The sequence below is a fragment of the Sturnira hondurensis genome, unplaced genomic scaffold, assembly GCF_014824575.4.
Source record: "Sturnira hondurensis isolate 20B ecotype Veracruz unplaced genomic scaffold, ASM1482457v3 Scaffold0025400, whole genome shotgun sequence".
NCBI lineage: Eukaryota > Metazoa > Chordata > Mammalia > Chiroptera > Phyllostomidae > Sturnira > Sturnira hondurensis.
Genome location: NW_028098031.1, coordinates 265,650 through 284,745, shown reverse-complemented (window position 1 = coordinate 284,745; position 19,096 = coordinate 265,650).

The following is a 19,096-nucleotide window of genomic DNA, read 5'->3' as shown; positions in this document are numbered from 1 at the left end:
AAATCTGTCTCTAATTTCTATGAGATGCTGTAGCAAATTATTTGAACTGGGGGAGGGGATTGTGGGAACCTCTGAGTTGCAGCCAGTTGGTCAGAAGTACAGGTGACAACCTGGACTTGTGACTTGCATCTAAGTTAAATAAGAGGGTTTTTGGAGCTGCCAATCATAGCTAGTTCCCCAGAAGCACAGGTGATAACCATAACCTGGGCTTGCAAAAGACATCTGAAGTGGGGGTGGGGGTGCTATCTCTGGGTAGATAGTACCAGAGTTGAGTGGAATTATAGGATGCTCATTTGGTGTCTAGACAATTGCTTGTTGGAGATGTGGAGATACCTCTCCCCCAAGAAACACACATGTTGAAATTGGGTCCAAGAAGACAAAAAGAACAGGGAAGGTGAAAATGAGATGAATGAAGAGAAGGAATGTTCACCCACATGGAAGCTCTCTGAACCTTGTCTTTTTTTTTTTTTATGGAGACATAGGCACGATTGATTAAATCATTGATGGAGGAAGAAAGCATCACAAAAATAAAGATAGAGATGTGGGAACAAAAAGCATGATGAACACTCTCTGACTGTGAGTTTTCAGTCAGACAAAAGTTTATCTAAAAGCCAGACAAAAGTTTATCTAAATACCCCAATTTTAGGAGCTAAGTCGCTCTCACTGTTTTCATTTTACACAGGGGAAAACTGCGGTGAGAAGGCAGGTCCTGTAGTACAGAGACAGAGAGCTCAGAATCTGGGGTTGGGTACACTAAGTTCAAATTCTGTCTTGACACTTAAAAGTTGTTATGCAATTTGGGGCAAGGCATTTAGCTTCTCCATGCCTCAGTTTCCTCACCTCCACAGTGAAGATGACCATAGTGCCTCTGTCACAGAGTTGGTGAAGGCTTATGTGAAATAATGCATGTAATACACTGCCACGTAGGTTGACTCACAGCAAGTGTTTGGTAAATACCAGTTGTGGTAGTGTTGGTAGAGGTGGTAGTGGCATCAGTGATCTTGATGGATAACTGGTTCCTTTCTACATCCTTAGTGTAGAAAGGAAAGATAGAATTCAGCAATATCCTTATATCTTTTATTATATTATACTCAAGATGCTAATAAAATGTGTTTTGATGAAAACTCTGTGCCTAAAACCGGAAATTCTAAATGGAAAACCATCCATGAGAAGGATCAGTATGTCAACCCCAAAACTGTCACTATCAAGTGTGACCCTGGCCACAGGATGGTTGGCTTCCAGAAAAGCTCTTGCTCAGAGAATGAATCTGGGAGGCCAAATATGCCTAAGTGCAAGAGGGTGAGTAATACTCATTCAATGGATTTTTTTCACTTGGTACCTTAAAATAAATCATGGAAAAATGTGATGGCTCATTAAATTAGAAAATCAATAACATGTTCTGAAGGACTCGCTCAGCTTTTTGGGTTAATTTATAAGGTGTTTCCTGACTCTTTCCACCTTGAAGCACTGTGATGTGTCTGCAGTAGTAGCAAAGTTTCTTGCATCTTATTTATAACTGATCAGTCCAGACCTGGAGAAGAGGAGAGTCTTACTGACAGATGTCATGGCCCTCACTCTCAGTATTTTCCCCAGTATATAATGTGCTTTTGCCCCATTTCTGGTTAGTCATCTGAACTGACATGCTCATTGTTCTTTCAGACATTTTGGGGGATTCCTTTTGTGTCTGATTAGTACACTCCCTCTTTGCTTGAGCTGATACTGATTAGTACCTAAGGACGGATGAGGATTCAGCTCTCAGGAAAATTCTGTGCTGGAATCCAAAGTATTTTTTTGGAGTTTCCACCCATCAGCCACTCCCATGGTCATTCTTCATCTTCCAATCTTCCTGCTACCAGACTTCCTGAAAAAGCACAACTCTTGATGAGAAAGGGGAAACTATGAGAAATCATCCTTTAGATTTTCTCTTTCAGGAAGTCCTTGAAAATTATGAGGTAGTTCTGGCAAGCAAAAAACTTTTACAGTGTCTTCCAAGTCCCCAGGTCTCAAAAGTGGTCCTGGAGTTACATAAACTATCTCTGGTGATCAAAACTCTGAAGCAGAAGACTACAGAGAACATCTCTTTTTCCAAGAAGATGGAGAAAAGATAAGTAAATCCTACTTTAAGCATAGCACCGTATGTATGTGCATATGATTGTAAGAAATAGTATATGAGCTTTCATACCTGAACATATAGAACACAAAAGTTCTGAAAAATAAAAATTTAACCTATGAACTAAGGTTGCTTGTAAACTAATAAAGAACAAATGGGGGGCAGGGGGTAGACGTGCTTTTCCTACTGCTCTAGGGAGAAAATCTCAGTATATCCACTCCACTTAAGCATCATCATTTATTGTAGTAAATAACTTTGGTAAAACTTGCTAATATACATACTGACCCCAGAAAGTGGAACTATTGATACTTTAGTGTTGGAAACCACCCTGCTTGGTTTCAGAAGCTGTAACTCCCCACCCCCACCCATGGCTAAGGCTGAATGAGCAACCTGGGGATCATAAACCAAAAAGGAGACAAAGCTTATCTCCCTGGCAGGGGTGCCACCTCTGCTCCTTTTACTCCACCCTTCCTGGCCCCCAGTGCATGATTGATTAGCCAATGATGGGTAAGATTCCTCAAGGGAGGGACAACCTAAGACAGGCATGATCATGAGGAGGCTCTCAGGGAAGGATTTAGGGGACTATAGCAAAAGGGGGTGATGGGTCCCCACCCCTCAGCTTTGACATAGCCTGAGTTCTCATTCTGCCTGCAAGAAATCTCCTAATCTCTTCGCTGCCTTACTTCACCTTCCTGACTTAAGCCTGAAGCAGAGGGAGCACAGAGGGAGGTGCAGCTTTGTGCTGGAAAGGGCAGGTTCCCCCAGGGCAATCAGGCCTAAGAAAGAGTACATAAAATCCTGTGAAACCTGTTTTGATAAGAATGTTCTCAATTTTCTGATAAGCAGTAGAGCAGGATATGACTTTGTTTCCTGAAATTTTGTAGCCCTTTAGCTAACAGACCCTGACTCAGAATAAGCCCTTGAAGTCCTTTGTATGTTATCTATTGTTTGATTCTTACTGCCTGACAACGAGTAATGAGCTTTACCTGTATTCTTGTGCAAAAGAAACCCAATAAAAGCCCATTACAAAAAAGGCTCTTGGTCCTTCTCCTTTGAGAGATCGGCTACCTTTCCTCCCCAGGCACATCAAGTCTTGGTAGACTTATTCTCATCTGTAGCAGCCAGGGGGCCCTGTGGGCAGAGCCCTCCAAAACTGCATACCATTAATACTCAGCTTAAGTTTTGACTTTTCTGGATTTGGCAGGCTAGCTAAAATAATTACCTATTAAATACTAGCTTTCCCTAATTTTCACTTGGATTAACTATGTCATGTAATATGAGTACCTGCATAGTCCACTTTCTTATTACAGTAAATAACTTTGGTAAAACTTTCTAATATACATAGTGACCCCCCAAAGTGGAACTACTGATACTTTATATCATTAATACTCAGCTTAAGTTTTGATTCTGCTGGAATGGGCAGGCCAGCTAAAATAAATACCTATTTTCACTTCAATTATCTATGTCATATAATATGAGCGCCTGCATAGTCCACTTTCTAAAGTTAGCAAAGTTTCTTTTCCATTTTATTGTATTTCAGTGGTTGTGGAGGGCAAGGAGCATTTACGTAGCTAGCAGTGTTGATGCAACTTTTTCTGCTTCTTCCCGGGCATCAGGTGCATAGTCCCTAGTTCAAAAGACAATGTTATCTTTAGTTGTTGTTAAAACCCCTTGTCCCTCCCTTCTTCCCTAATTATTTAACAATTTTTTTTAAATTTTATTATTGACACTATTATAGATGTCTCCATCCTCCCTTTGCCCATCTCCTCCCAGCCCATGCCCCCTTCCCTCCAGTGATCACCACATGGTTGTCTGTGCCCATGGGTTATGCTACTCTCTTCCCCTTCTTTCATTCAGTTTCCCCTTCTTTCATTCAGTCCTCCACTTCCTCTCTGACATCTGTCAGTCTGTTCCATGTTTTAATGCCTCTGTTTCTATTTTGTTCATCAGTTTATTTTGTTTATTAGATTCCACATAGAAGTGGATATATGGTATTTGTCTTTCTCTGACTGGCTTATTTCATTTAGAATAATAGTTTACAGGTCAATACATGCTGTCACAAAAGGTAAGAGGTCCTTCTTTTTTCATGGCCACATAGTATTCCATTGTATAAATATACTACAGCTTTTTTATCCACCCATTTAATGATGGGTACTTCGGCTGCTTCTAGATCTTGGTTATTATAAATAATGATGCTATGAACAAAAAGGTGCAATTTCTTTCTGATTTGTGTTTCAGTATTCTTAGTATATATTCCCAGAAGAGCTATCACTGGGTCAAAAGGCAGTTCCATTTTTAATGTTTGGAGGAAACTCCATACTGTTTTCCACAGTGGCTGCACCAGTCTACATTTTCTCCAGCAGCGCACTAGGTTTTCCTTTTCTCCACATCCTCATCAGCATTTATTGTTTGTTGATTTATTGATGATAGCAGTTCTGACAGGTTAGCAGTGATGCCTCATTGTAGTTTTAATTTGAATCTTTCTGATGATTAGTGACATTAAGCATTTTTTTCATACCTCTATTGCTATGTGTATGTCCTCTTTGGAAAAGTGTTTATTCAGGTCCTTTGACCATTCAAAAAAATTTTTTTATTGTTGTTCAATTAGTTTTCCCCATTTTTCCCTCATTACTTTCCCCTGCCCACCCCAGGACCACATTCAATTCTCCCCCCACTTGTTGTCCTTGTCCATGGGTCCTTTATACATGTTCCTTGACTTGACCCTTCCCTTTCTTTTTCCTAGTATACCTCTCTCTCGTCTTCTCTGATCACTCTTAGATTGTTCTTTATTTCCATGTCTCTGGTTTTCTTTTGCTTGCTTGCTTGTTTTGTTGATTAGGTTCCACTTATAGGTGAGATCATATGAAATTTGTCTTTCACTGCCTGGCTTATTTCACTTAGCATAATACTATCTAGTTCCATCCATGCTGTCACAAAAGATAGAAGTTCCTTCTTTCTTTCTGATGGGTAGTATTCCATTGTGTAAATGTGCAATTTTTTTATCCATTCATTCACTAATGGGCACTTAGGCTGTTTCCAGCACTTTGCTATTGTAAATAACACTGCTATGAGCATTGAGATACATGGGTTCTTTTGAATTGGTGTTTCAGGATTCTTATGATATAATCCTAGCAGTGAAATTGCTGAATCAAAAAGGCAGTTTCATTTTTAAGGTTTTTTTTGTGTGTTTGTGTATGTGTGGAAATTCCATACTGTTTTCAACAGTGGCTGCACCAGTCTTCATTCCACTAGCAGTGCACCAGTGTTCTTTTTTCTCCACATCCTTGCCAGCACTTGTTTGTTGATTTGTTTATGATGATGATTCTTACTGGTGTGAAGTGGTATCTCATTGTAGTTTAATTTTCATCTCTCTGGTGGCTGGTGATGCTGAGCATCCTTTCATATGTCTCTGGGCCCTCTGCATGTCCATACTCCTTGGAGAAGTGTCTGTACAGGTCCTTTGCCCATTTTAATACTTGGATTGTTTATTTTCCTGGTGTTGAGTCATATGAGTTCTTTATACATTTTGGAGATCACACCCTTGTCTGAGGTATCATTGGCAAATGTATTTTCCCATACAGTTGGTTCCCATTTCATTTTACTGATGTTTCTCTGGCTAGTGTGGCTCAGTGGATGGAGTGCAGGCCTGCAAACACTTGCCCATTTTTAATTGCATTTTTTTGTCTTCCTGGTGTTGAGTTGTATAACTTCTTTATATATTTTGGAAATTAAACCCTTATCAGGTGCATCATTGGCAAATATGTTTTCCCATACAGTGAGTTCCATTTTCATTTTGCTAATGGTTTCTCTTTCTGTGCAGAAGCTTTTTAGTTTGACATAGTCCTATTGGTTTATATATTCCTTTATTTTCCTTGTTGTAGGAGACATATCCTCAAAAATATTGCCATAAGAGATATCTGAGATTTCACTGCCTATGTTGTCTTCTAGCATTTTTATGGCTTGCAACTTACATTTAAGTCCTTTATCCATTTTGGGTTTATCCTTGTGTATGGTGTAAATTGATGGTCTAGTTTCATTTTTTTATGCATGTACCTGTTCAATTTTCCCAATACTATTTATTGAAGAAATTATCTTTACTCCATTGTAGGTGCTTGCCTCCTTTGTCAAATATTACTTGACCATAAAGTCATGGGTTGATTTCTGGGCTTTTTGTTCTGTTCCATTGATTTATATGCCAGTAAAAGGCTGTTTTAATATCAGGTATTGTGATACCTCCAACTTTCTTCTTTTGTTGCAAGACTGAAGAGACTACTTGAGGCCTTTTGGTTTTATATATATATTTTATTGCAGAACACAGTTTACTATTTGTGGTGCATAACAGACCCTATTTCAGATTTCAAGAATTGACTAGAAGCTCCAAGATTCATTACTTAGGGAATACTTTATTAGGCTTTGTAATCAAACCCATGTACATAAAGAGCTTGCATATTTAATAGTGTGTTACCCTGTTCAAATGGAAAACATTATGTTGAACATTCCTAGACCAATATGGCAGTTAATTTCTGTACAATGACAACCTGTTACAGAACAGACCCAGGAGGTGGGGTATGAATGAAATACTATTACCAAATGGACCCTTGTGCTCCAGGGTTCCCCCCGATACTAGGTTTGCCTTGCCTGCCACCAAGGAAAGGCATCTCTCAATGCCAGAGATTGGTGAAAAGGAAAGAGATTATTTGTTCAAAAAGTTATACAGAATTAGGCCCTGGCTGGTGTAGCTCAGTGGATTGAGCACGGGCCTGCGAACCAGATGATCGTGGTTCGATTCCCAGTCAGGGCACATTCCTGGGTTGCAGGCCAGTTCCTGGCAGGGGCCAGTTCCCAGTAGGGGATGTGCAAGAAGCAACCATACATTAATGTTTCTCTTCCTCTCTCTTTCCCTTCCCCTCTAAAGATAAATAAATAAAATATTTTTAAAAAGTTATACAGAATTAGAGTAATGACTTAATGTCTTCATTAAAAATACTAAAGTCCTTTAGAATAACCACAAACACACAGTCCTTCCTTCTCCCCTTTGCCCAGTCTGGGGTACAGTATCTCAGGAAAAGAAGTAGAAGTCCATGGTTCAGGCAGCCCCTCGGTTCCAGCACCAACAGCTGTGTCACCACCGCAATTTCCAGTTAACCCAAAACCATGTGGCACTTTCTCATGGCCTACCAGCAAGAATCTTTTTACTCCTTTTCTTCCTGCAGTGACTCTCCTGCATTCTTCCAAACTGCTAAGAGATAGCTCTGCATTGCTGCTACATCTTGCCTTCTGGCTTCCTAAGCTGCATGGCAAAAGTAGACCCAAAGCCACGTGATTCTCCCATGCTGAACCCATACAGTTCTCTGCCAAAGCTGAGCAGTGCTTCCAACCAAAAAGACCAAGCATGGCTGACACGCCTGGGTTTTACACCCTTGCACCAATCTTCCTCTGCAGTCCTCTTTCCGACTCCTCCCACAATCAGTTACACCAGCCAGCATTCCCTATCCTTCCAGCTTTACTGGGCTGCCATAGTAATTTCAGGAAGGCGTGGTCCCATGGCATGGAGCCAATCATCTGTAAGCATTTATGCAGGTGCTGTACCCAGAGGGTGTTGCCTACCAGTTACATCATGGGTTGAAGTCATGATGAAGTCACTCCCATGATGAAGTCACTCAGGTTGAAGTCACTCCCATCACCCTGGCTCAAAGAATGGCCACAGCTAATTAACGTATCTGTGAAACCAGTTAAAGGTTATAGATATGTTTAATGACCATTCTAGAGGTTGTCTGAAAAATTGTTACTATTCAAAACAACTTTCAATGGCCCTGCTCCATGTTTCCTACCCCCCAGCTCAGACTTGTGAGGATGGAGATATCCTATATATATATATTTTCTAATATTTCCTGGACACGGAGTTCTGGACCCCGTTATAAATTCCTACATGGGGCTACCCCTTGGCTGTACCCTGTTACAAACCCAACAGAGTTTAACTGAGATTGTTTTTCCAAAGTTGACAAGACAGCTAAAGTTTTCAAAAATTAAAATTATATATATGTATATATTTATTTATATAAAAAGACCAATAACAGTGTGTTATACATCAATAGCAGCAACAGCCTTTCCAGATTCTGCAGTTATTTGAAAAAGACTGTAAAGACATCCAGCACACTCCATTAGAGAAAAGAGATTTTAAAAAATCCCCCCAAAACAGCAAATTTCTCTTACTCTTGTGGTACCTAGCACCATTTTTATTCTAGAGCCATGAAATGTGTCATTGGTATTTTAATCAGAATTGCATTGAATCTTTATATTGCTGTGCTAGTATGGACAATTTGATCATCTTAACTTCCAGTCCATGAAAATAGTAGACACTTATTTGTATCTTCCTCAATTTCTTTCTTCTTTGTCCTATGGTTTTCCATGTATAGGTCTTTTACCTCCTTGGGTAAGTTTATTTCTAGGTACCTTATTTTTTTGTTATTGTTGCAATAGTAAATAGGATTGTTCTCTTAGTTTCTACTTCAGTAGTTCATTATCGGGGTATAAAAATGCCATTGACCTTTGAATATTAATATTGTATTCTGCTACTTTTCCAAGTTTATTTATTAGATCTCGTAGTTTTTTTGGTGGAGTGTTTAGGGTTTTCTGTGTACACTATCATGTCATCTGTGAATAACAAACTTTACTTTCTCCTTTCCAATTTGGATTTCTATTGTTTCTTCTTCTTGTCTGATTGCTATGGCTGGGGCTTCCAATACTGTGTTGAATAAGAGTGGTTAAAGTGGACATTCCTGTGTTTTTCCAAGATCTTTAGAAAAACACTTTTAGTTTTTGTTCATTGAGTATGATGTTGGTTGTAGTTTCATATATGGCCTTTATTATGTTGAAATATGATCAATTTGTTCCCCTTTTACTGCGAGTTTTTATTATAAATTGATTCTGGATTTTATCAAATGCCTTCTTAGCATTTATTGATAAGATATGTGATTTTTATTTTCATTTTGTTTATGTGACATACCACATTTGTTGATTTGTGAATATTGTACTAACCTTGCATCTCTGGAATAAATCCCACTTGACTATGGCTTGTGATCTTATTAATGTATTGCTGGACTCAGTTTACTAATATATTGTTGAACATTTTAGCATTTATGTTAATCAGGGATATTGACCTATAATTTTTTTGTAGTGTCTTTATCTGGTTTTGAATTAGGATAATGCTAGCCTTGTAACAAGAGCTTGGAATCCTTTCCTCCTCTTGAATTTTTTGGAATAGTTTGAAGAAGATATGTGTTAATTCTTTTTTGAATGTTTGGTGAAATTTGCCTATGAAACCATCTGGTCCAGGACTTTTGTTTGCTGAGATTTTTTTTATTACTGCTTCAGTTTTATTAGTTGTAATTAGTCTGTTGAGGTTTTGTGGTTCTTCCTAATTGAGTTTTGGAAAATCGTATGTTTTTAGGAATTTGTCCAATTTGTTGATTATAGTTTTCCATAGTATTTACTTAACAATCATTTATATATCTATGACGCCAGTTGTTACTTTGCCTCTTTTACTTCTGATTTTATTTATTTCAGTCCTCTCTCTTTTTTTCCTTGATGATTCTGGTTAAAAGTCCATCAATATTGTTTACCTTTTCAAAGAATCAGCTCTTAGTTTCATTGATCTTTTGTATTTTTTTTTTAGTCTCTTTGTCATTTATTTCCACTCTGGTTTTTATTATGTCCTTTCTTCTTGGCTTTGTTTGTTGTCTTTTTTCTTGTTCTTCTAGGTGTAGAATTAGGTTGTTTATCTGAGAATTTTGTTGTTTCTTGACATAGGCCTGTAATGCTATGAACTTTCCTCTCAGAACTGCTTTTGCTATGTCCCATAGATTTTGGGTTTTGTGTGTTAATTTTCATTTGTTTCAAGGTGCATCTTGATTTCTTCCTTGATCTCATTGGTAACCCATTAATTATTTAATAATATGCTATTTAGCTTTCCTGTGTTTGATTGTTTCAGATTTTTCAATTATAGTTTATTTAGTTTCATGCCATTGTGTTCTGAGAAGATACTTGGTATAATTTCAATCTTCTTGCATTTGTTAAGACTTATTTTGTGTCCTAATAAGTGGTCTATCTTTGAGACTGTTCCATGTGTACTTGAGAAGAATATACATTCTGCCACTATAGAATGAAATGCTTTGCAAATATCAGTCAAATCCATCTGATGTTTTGTGTCATTTAAGAACAGTTTTCTTATTAATTTTTTAAAGATTTTATTTATTCATTTTTAGAGATAGGGGAAGAGAAAGAGAGAAATATCAATTTGTAGTTGCCTCTTATGTGCTCCATACTGGGGACCTGGCCTGCAACCCAGGCATGTGCCCTGACTGAAAATTGAACTGGTGACCCTTTGGTTCACAGACCATGCTCAATCCACTGAGCTACACCAGCCAGGGCTTCTTGTTAATTTTTTGTCTGCATGATCTATACATTGATAACAATGGAATGTTAAAATCCCCTGCTATGATTGTATTGCTGTTGATCTCTCCCTTAAAGTCCACCAATGTTTTCTTTATATATTTATGTGTTCCTACATTGAATATATGTTTACAAAGGTTATAACCCCTTTTGGATTAGTATTACTTAGTGATCTTCTTTGTGTCTTATAATGGCCTTTGTTTTGAAGTCTGTTTTGTCAGATATAAGTATTGTTACCACAGCTTTTTAAAATTCCCATTTGCATGAATAATTTTTTTATTTCTTCACTTTTAGCCTCATTCTTTTGTTTTGAGGTGGGACTCTTGGAGACAGCATATTCATAGGTCATGGTTTTTACCCATTCAGCTACCCTATGTCTTTTGATTGGAGCACTTTAATCCATTTACAGTTCAGGTTATTGTCGATAGGTGCTCATTTATTACCATTTTTCATAAAGTACCTATGTTCCTATGGGTTCCTATACCTATGTTCCTCTCTGTGTTTCTTCTTAAAATATTTTCTTTAACATTTCTTGCAATACTGTTTTGTTGGTAACTAACTCCTTTAGACATTTTTTGTTTGTTTTTGTTTTTTGGAGGTTTTTTGTTTGTTTGTTTCTTTTGTCAGGGAAGCTTTTAATTACACTTTCAATTTTAAATGATAGCCTTGCTGGATAGAGTAGTCTTGTTTACACCTCCTTGCTTTTCATTGCTTTCAATACTTTATGCCAATCCCTTCTGGCCTGAGTGTATCTGTTGAGAAATTAAATAACTGTTTTATGGGAATTCCCTTTTAGGTAACTAACTGTCTCTATCTTGTTGCCTTTAAGGTTCTTTCTTTCTTTTTACTCTTTATTGATTACCATTTTAATTGTGATGTGCCTTGTTGTGGGTCTATTTGGCTTTATCTTGATTAGGAATCTCTGTACTTCCTGAATTTGTACAACTTTTGCCTTCACCAGGTTAGGAAAGTTTTCTTCCATCATTTCTTCAAATAGGTTCTCTATTCTTTGTTCACTGTCTTCTCCTTCTGGTACACTTATGATACAGATGTTGTTACAATTCATGTTGTCCTAAAGTTCCCTTAAGCTATCCTCATTCTTTTTAAGTCTTTTCTCTTTTTGCTGCTTTGATTGGGTGTTTTTTTCTACCTCATCTTTCAAATCGCTGATTCAATCTTCTGCTTCATCTGACCTACTTTTTATTCCTTCCAGTATATTCTTGCTGTCAGATCTACCGTTCTTCATTTCTGACTGGTCCTTTCTTATGGTTGCTATTCATGCTGTTGTAATTCTCACTGAGTTTCTTCATCATCCTTATAACCATTACTTTGAACTCTGTATTTGACAAACTCCTTGCTTCCATTTTATTTAGCTTTTTTTTTCTGGAGATTCCTCTTGTTCTTTCATTTCAGGCCTATTTCTTTATCTCCCCATCTTGGCTGTCTCTTCATGTTTGTTTCTGGATCTGCTATGAATCCCATTTTTTGTGGAGTGGCTTCCTGTAGTAGGTGTCCTGTGGGATCCAGTAGTGTAGTCTCCTTGATCTCCTGAGCGGGTTGCATATCCCTTGTTTGCATTTTGTGGGCTGTCCTGTTGTAACTGAGCTCTGATTTCTGTTGGCATTTCTGTTGTGCATAGGATCAACCCTCAGGCTGGCTGACTGTGAGATCACAGCATGCAAGCTGCTGTGTGGGTGTTGACCACCGCCCCAAAAAGAAAGAAAAAAATTATATCTATTATACAAGTAATAGTATATATAAAACATATATAAAAATAAAGGTATAAAAAATTTAAAATGGAGAAAAGAATACAAAAAGCAAAAAGGAAAAGAACTAATAAGAATATAAAAATAAAATAGAAAAGAATAAGAAAAGAAAAAAACAGAAAAAAAATTAAAATAGGAAAAAAGAAACAAGAAATTAAAAAAGGAAAAACAGAATTCTCCTTTGCAGAGTTTAGTGCCTGCTGTGATCTCCCTTAGAATATGTTATTTGTGAAGTTTGTCAGATCTTGCTCTGATGTTTTCTGATGCTGGCCACTTGGTGTGTTGGTTCTGGACTCCTTGGAAGGGACTCTGGTTCAGGACAATATTAGGTGCACTGCTTGTGCCTTGGCCTCAGCAAGTTGCTTGAAGTTACAAGTGATGCACAGTTGTGGCTGCCTTTGCTAGACTTGGCTGCACCTGGGAAAGACCAAGATGTGCTTCAAGGCCAGATTTTACCAGCCCTGGGCCTGAGTGTGGGCCAGCAAACATCCCAAGGTACTCTGGGATCTAACCCTGCATGCCTGCACCCTCCAGCTGCCTACCAGGTTTAGTCAATGAAAGCTTTTGGCAGAATCAAGGGGATGGTGCCAATGGGTCTCAGGTACAGGAGAGGTGTTGTTCAGGCTTCAGAGAAGATGGTGGGTATAGCCCCCATTCTAGAGCCACTGAGTCTGTCTTGGATTTCGCCCTCACTTGGACAGAGTAGAGCCCCTACTACCCAGGCAGGTGGGGCCTCCAGAGCCCAGAGGTTGGGTCTGCCAGAGGCCAGGAGTGTGTTTCTGCTGGATCTCCTGTGAGTTAAAGTACCTGTCAGATTCACAGAAAACTGAGGTGAATGACCCCACCCCACAACCAGTTACTAATTTCCTCTGAGTCTTATCAGACTGCTTTGCCTCGGCATACACCACTGGCTTCTTAGCTGGGCTTAAGAAATACTGGTAGGCCCTTGGTTGGTGTAGCTCAGTGAATTGAGCGCGGGCCTGCAAACCTACACGATCACTGTTCGATTCCCAGTCAGGGCACGTGCCTGGGTTGCAGGCCAGTTCCCAGCAGGGGACTCACCAGAGGCAACCATACATTGATATTTCTCTCCCTCTCTCCTTCCCTTCCCCTCTAAATATAAATAAATAAAACCTTTTAAAAAAAAAAGAAATACTGGTAGGGTGAGACAAATTCCTAAGGGTGAGATCATTGCCTTCCTCCAGGCTGATGCTTCCTGATTGCTCCACTCAGGAAAGAATTCTTCTACAGAACCTGAGACTTAACGCAGGACCAGGATCCTGGTGGCTGTTTCTCAACTTCTCTTCACAGAGCCACAGGCCCACACTATTCTCTGGCAATTCCAGCCTGCACTACCTTCCCTCTGCTGGAGCCCAGGGTGAGTGGCTACAAATGCAATTTTATGTGTTACACCCTTTAGAGGGTGTCTGTGTCTCCAGTGGGCTTTGCCTCTCCTTAGCAGACACGACCCTCCTCCCCCACTGCTTTTTACAGCCCGATGCTATGTTGGTGTCTCTTTCTGGCTCTGGTGGTCTGGGCTGGGGATCCTGGCCTAAGGTTTAGGTGCTATGCCTCTCAGGAAACCTTGTGCAGCGGATATATCCCTCCAGATCCTCAACTGTGTCCATGGGAGCAGGGTCAGTCCCTTCTGCTTCTCTACCCTTTCTTCCAGTCTCAATGTGGCTTCTTTGGCAGCTCTTTGGTTATAAATCTCTGCAGCCTGTTTTCTTTTTTATTATATTTTATTATGTTATTATATTTGTTCCAATTTTTCTCCCTTTGTCTCACTCTACCAGGTATTATCCTTCCGTCCAGCAACTACTACACCCCTTAGTTCATGTCCATGGGATATGTGTGTAAATTCTTTGGCTTCTCCTTTTCCTATGTTCCTCTTAACCTCCCCTGTCTATTTTGTTCTTACCAGTTATGCTTCTTAATCCCTGCACCATTTCTCCCCATTCTCCCCCTTCCCCCTCCCAGCTGATAACCCTCCAAATGATCTTCGTATCTATGATTCTATTTCTGTTCTTTTTGTTTGCTTAGTTTTTCTTTTATTTTTTAATTTTTTTAAAAGATTCAGTTGTTGATAGTTGTGAATATATTGCCCTTTTAATGTTCATGGTTCTGATCTTCTTTTTCTTAAATAAGTCCCTTTAACATTTCCTGTAATAATAAAAGCTTGGTAGTGAGGAACTCTTTTAGCTTTACTTTTTGTCTGGGAAGCACTTGATTTGCCCCTCACATTCTAGATAACTTTGCTGGGGAGAGTAATCTAGGATGTGGGTCCTTGCTTTTCATCATTTTGAATACTTCTTGCCTGTCCCTTCTTGTCTACAAAGTTTCTTTTGAGAAATACTCCTACAGTCTTATGGGAACTCCTTTGCAGGTAATTCTCTGCTTTTCTCTTGCTGCTTTTGAAACTGGAAAAGCTGGCTTTTGTGTTGCCTGTCACTACCAGAACCAATAAGGAGAGACAGGAATTGAATCTTATTGGTGCTTCATTCAGATGGCTGGTGATCTAAGAAGATGGTGGGTTAAGTACCCTAACAGACCATCTTGAATTCCATTTTAAACCTTCTTATAAGGAGAAGAAAAATGTAGGTAGGGGGTTTGCAATTCAGGAAAAAAGTTTATCAGACAAAAGCTGCAGCATTCTTTTGTCTGTGTGCAAGGCTATAGAAGCCTCACCCTGAAGTGCAATGACTCAGATAATATCTTGATTGCTAGCAGTCCTCCTTGGGCACAAGGGTGGAACTGTTTATCATCTCCTGGAATCAAGGTGTGTCATACCGTCCCTGCTAGAACAATAGCTTTTTATAGGCATTGATTACTAAGCTGATTAGCTATTACCTAAACTAAAATTTTCCAATTCTTGAGTTCCCCATGACTTTTAAGATTCTCTTTTTATCTTTAATCTTTGGCATTCTAATTATAAAGTGTCTCGGTGTGTTTCTCTTTCAGTCCAACTTGTCTGGGACTCTCTATGCTTCCTGGACTTATATGTCTATTTCCTTCAGCAAATTTGGGAAGGTTTTTTTTTTCATTATTTAAAATAAGTTTTCAATGTCTAGCTCTTCCAATTCTTCTTCTGGCATCTTTATGATTTGGGTGTTGGCATGTTTGGAGATGCCCCAGAGGTTTCTAAGCCTATCCTTGCTTTTTTTTAATTCTTATTTTTTTTTGTTCTGGTTGAATGTTTATTCCTTCCTTAATTTCCAAATCAATGGAAGGATGAATCCTAGCTTTCTTCCCTTCTCTGTTGGTTTCCTGTGGAGTATTCTTTATTTTACTTAGTGTTACCTTCATTTTTTCCTTTATATTTTTGCCATACTCAAGGAGCTCTCAGAGCATCCTGATAACCAGTGTTTTGAACTCTGCATCTGATAGGTTGTTCAGCCAGTTTTCACTTGGTAATTCAGGATGATTTTTCCTCAATTTAGTTGAATTTCCAGTTTGGTTCTGAAGGGAGGTGAATCCAAGATTGACCTGTTCCACTGCCATCTTGAAAGTATGTTTCCATTTTCTTTCTTATTTCTTCATTGCCATTCCACATTTTTCTCTCTCCACCTTCCAGGGACCAATTTTAATATGTGATAGATGTCTTTAACTATGTATGCAGGTTTGGGATGTGTATATGTTTATCACATTCCTTGCTCCTGAGGGCTGCATAATATTCCATAACATGTACCTTCCACATTTTATTGTCCATTCCTCTTATGGTGAACACCTAGGTTGCTTTCGACTCCTCTTTACCACATAGAACTCTGTGACAAAGTTTTTTGTACGTGTCTCTTTACAAAACTGCTTGAGGCTTTCTCTTAGATGTATGCTCAAGAAAGGAGTTTCAGCATCAATATACGAGGTCTGTCCAGAAGGTATCTAGACATGTAACATGAAAAACAGAGAGATTCATTGGAGAAGATACAAGATACAAGAAACATTGTACATAAGACAATGACATCTCGGTTTCCCTCAAACTACGCACCTTGGGACTTCATACAGTTCTCCCAACTACCACCAGCTGCTCTGCTGTATTTTCATGAATCTTATTGTGGCCTGAAATCTCTTCTCTTTCAAAGGTAATTTTAGTTTTGTGAAAAGCCAAAGGTCAAATAAAAGTAAAAACATGTTTATTTAATCACTCAAAATGTGAAGGGGAGAAACTAAGTTAGCAAACTTATCTACTTTCTTCTTTGTGAATGTGCAAAATGCAAATGTGGTGAGCCCAAAATAGCTGACTCAATCACTTCTGTTCTTGCAGCAGGGAAAATATCTCTTTAAAAAAACGGAAGATTTATATTAGAACCCCAGAAAAACATAGGTCAACTATTTAAATTTTTCTTGCTCCATAAAGGACTTTTTTTCTCTAATACTACTTTCCTCTTTTTCTCCCATGGGTTACATATGGCTCTTGTAAGGTCTTCCATGGTCTCCCGTAAGGGGCTCTGGTCTCTTGATAGAGACCATGTGATAGCAGTCAGGGCAAAGAAAAGAATACACCTAGGGGGTTATGTGTGTCTTTCCCTAAGCTGCTGTTTTCCTTGGCTTTACTTTGCTTTTGTTAGACAATGACCACTACCTACCAGTGCTGGCTCTGATTTCTCTTCTGGACAGTCACTACTGACTTTGTTGATTCTACAACAGTGTTGCAATGGTCACAGTTCCTCCAGTTCCCATCCTGCTAGAGGTTCCTGTGCCATGCAGTTGCTCATCAATAAGATCTACAATTCTCTCCACTTATCCAGTAGGGATGAACATTTCCCCACGAAGTGTCACATCTATTAGTCCAACTTAGATGGTGCAACATCTAAGCGATCCTATCTCTTTAGGTCCCTTGTTTGGAAAAGATTTAGTTCCTTTTGTCTATGGTAAAATTCCCCTAGAGAATTAGTCTGGGTGAGGGATATTTGTCTTATACCTTCTTGTGATATAACTCAAGCTTTCTTTAGGCCTGTCAGTAATGTTAAGGGAAGTCTTCGTCTTTTAGTGTAGGTTTTAAACTTAGGTATCTAATAACCTTATACTCAGTTTCCATCTATCACTAAGGCAGTTACCCTAATGAATGAAATGGCCTGTCTTGATATCTCTGGGTTTCCATAAAAATATGTAAATCAGATCCCACTACAACTTCTGATAGAGCAAGTGAAGTCCAATGGGAACTAAATGTTTATTGATATGTAAGTTTTGCTAGTTCTACAACAAATAAGCCCTTACATTTTAGTGGTTCAATACAGTAGAAATTTCTTTCTTCCTTTTGTAAAGTCCAAGATAGTTGCTACAGGTTGCTTTACCTCAGGTATGATTTGGGACTTAGACTTTACTTCTGAGTCTCCATCATCTTCAACATGTGGCTTCCAAAGTCACCATATTTACCTACATTGAACTGTCAGAGAAGAAAGAGAAACCGCAAAGAAAATAAACTCCTTTGCTTAACCGTGTCTCCCTGGAAGTGGCATACCTAAACATGCTCTCATTCCTTCCTCTTTAGAGCTGAGCTGCTGCTTCACAGCTGAAACTGTTTTCTGAGGAAGGGAATTAGAGATCTTTGGGGAGCAGCTAGCCTTCTTCACCCCACATCAGGGGAGTCATCTGTTCATGGTTCTGGATTTTTCCTCAGTAGCAGTGTACCCCACACCCAAGTATAAAGTACGTAGATGATACTAGAGGTGATCCAGGGTTGCAAGATGGCAGGGCAGACGTGGCATTGGGTAGCCAGAATTGCCTACTTGACATCTCCACTTGGAATCTTATTTCAAAGACAGGTCAAATTTAATGCGTCCCATAACTACAAACTCTCTCCTCTCCCCATCATGACCATCTTAGTATAGAGCACCATCATCCAGCCCTCCAGGGCCCAGGGCCCAAGCAAGAGTCCTAGAGACCATGCTTGATTTATTTCCCTCTTACAGATTTTCAACTTAATCTAGTCTTCTAATCTGCTGATTCTACTTCCAAAATATATTTCAACTATTTTTCCATCTCATCTGCCATTTCTGTAATCCTATCCACCATTATCTCTGATCTGGAATAATTACAACAGCTTCTTAGTTGTTCTCTGTGTTTCTACTCTAGCCCTTTTAAATTCATTTTCCACTGAAAAGACCAAGAAATATTTTTTAAGTGCAAATTTCTTCATACTATTTTTATGTAAGAAAAATTTTATTAAGTCATGGAACTGTTATACTTTGTAAAACATCCATGTAGAATACCTGCCAGACATTTTAAAATGTGTTAGGAAACTGGCACATCTTTAATAAGCAAGTTTCAGTTTTGTAATTTTCTCTGCCCCTGTACTCAGTCACCCTCCTTTCAAAGTTTTTGTTACAAAAATACATTTCTTAATAATTAAATATACAATGAAAAGATTTGATTAGATATTTATAGGACTTGAAACATTTCCAAACATTACATGATAACAAGGTTATGAGAAGGATGGTGACATCTTTGAACTTATTTTGTTATTTCATTCTCTTTTTCAAGCAGTAATTTGTGTAGTCTGTCAAGTCTTATTCTTTAAATGCATTGGGCCCCCTTTTATCCCTGCTTCTCCAATGTTAATGTTGTAACAATTTGAATTCTATCACCTAAGAAAAAGAAAAAGGTTATTAACGTAAAGGGGACATTTATTGATGTTTAGCTGTTACAACCCAAACCACATTACAATATCAAGCACAAACAGATGGCACATTATGCTGAAGTTGGTCCATGTTTTTCCCACAATGTAGGAGAAAGTCAGACCCCTAAGGATGAGGGCTCACAGGATGACACA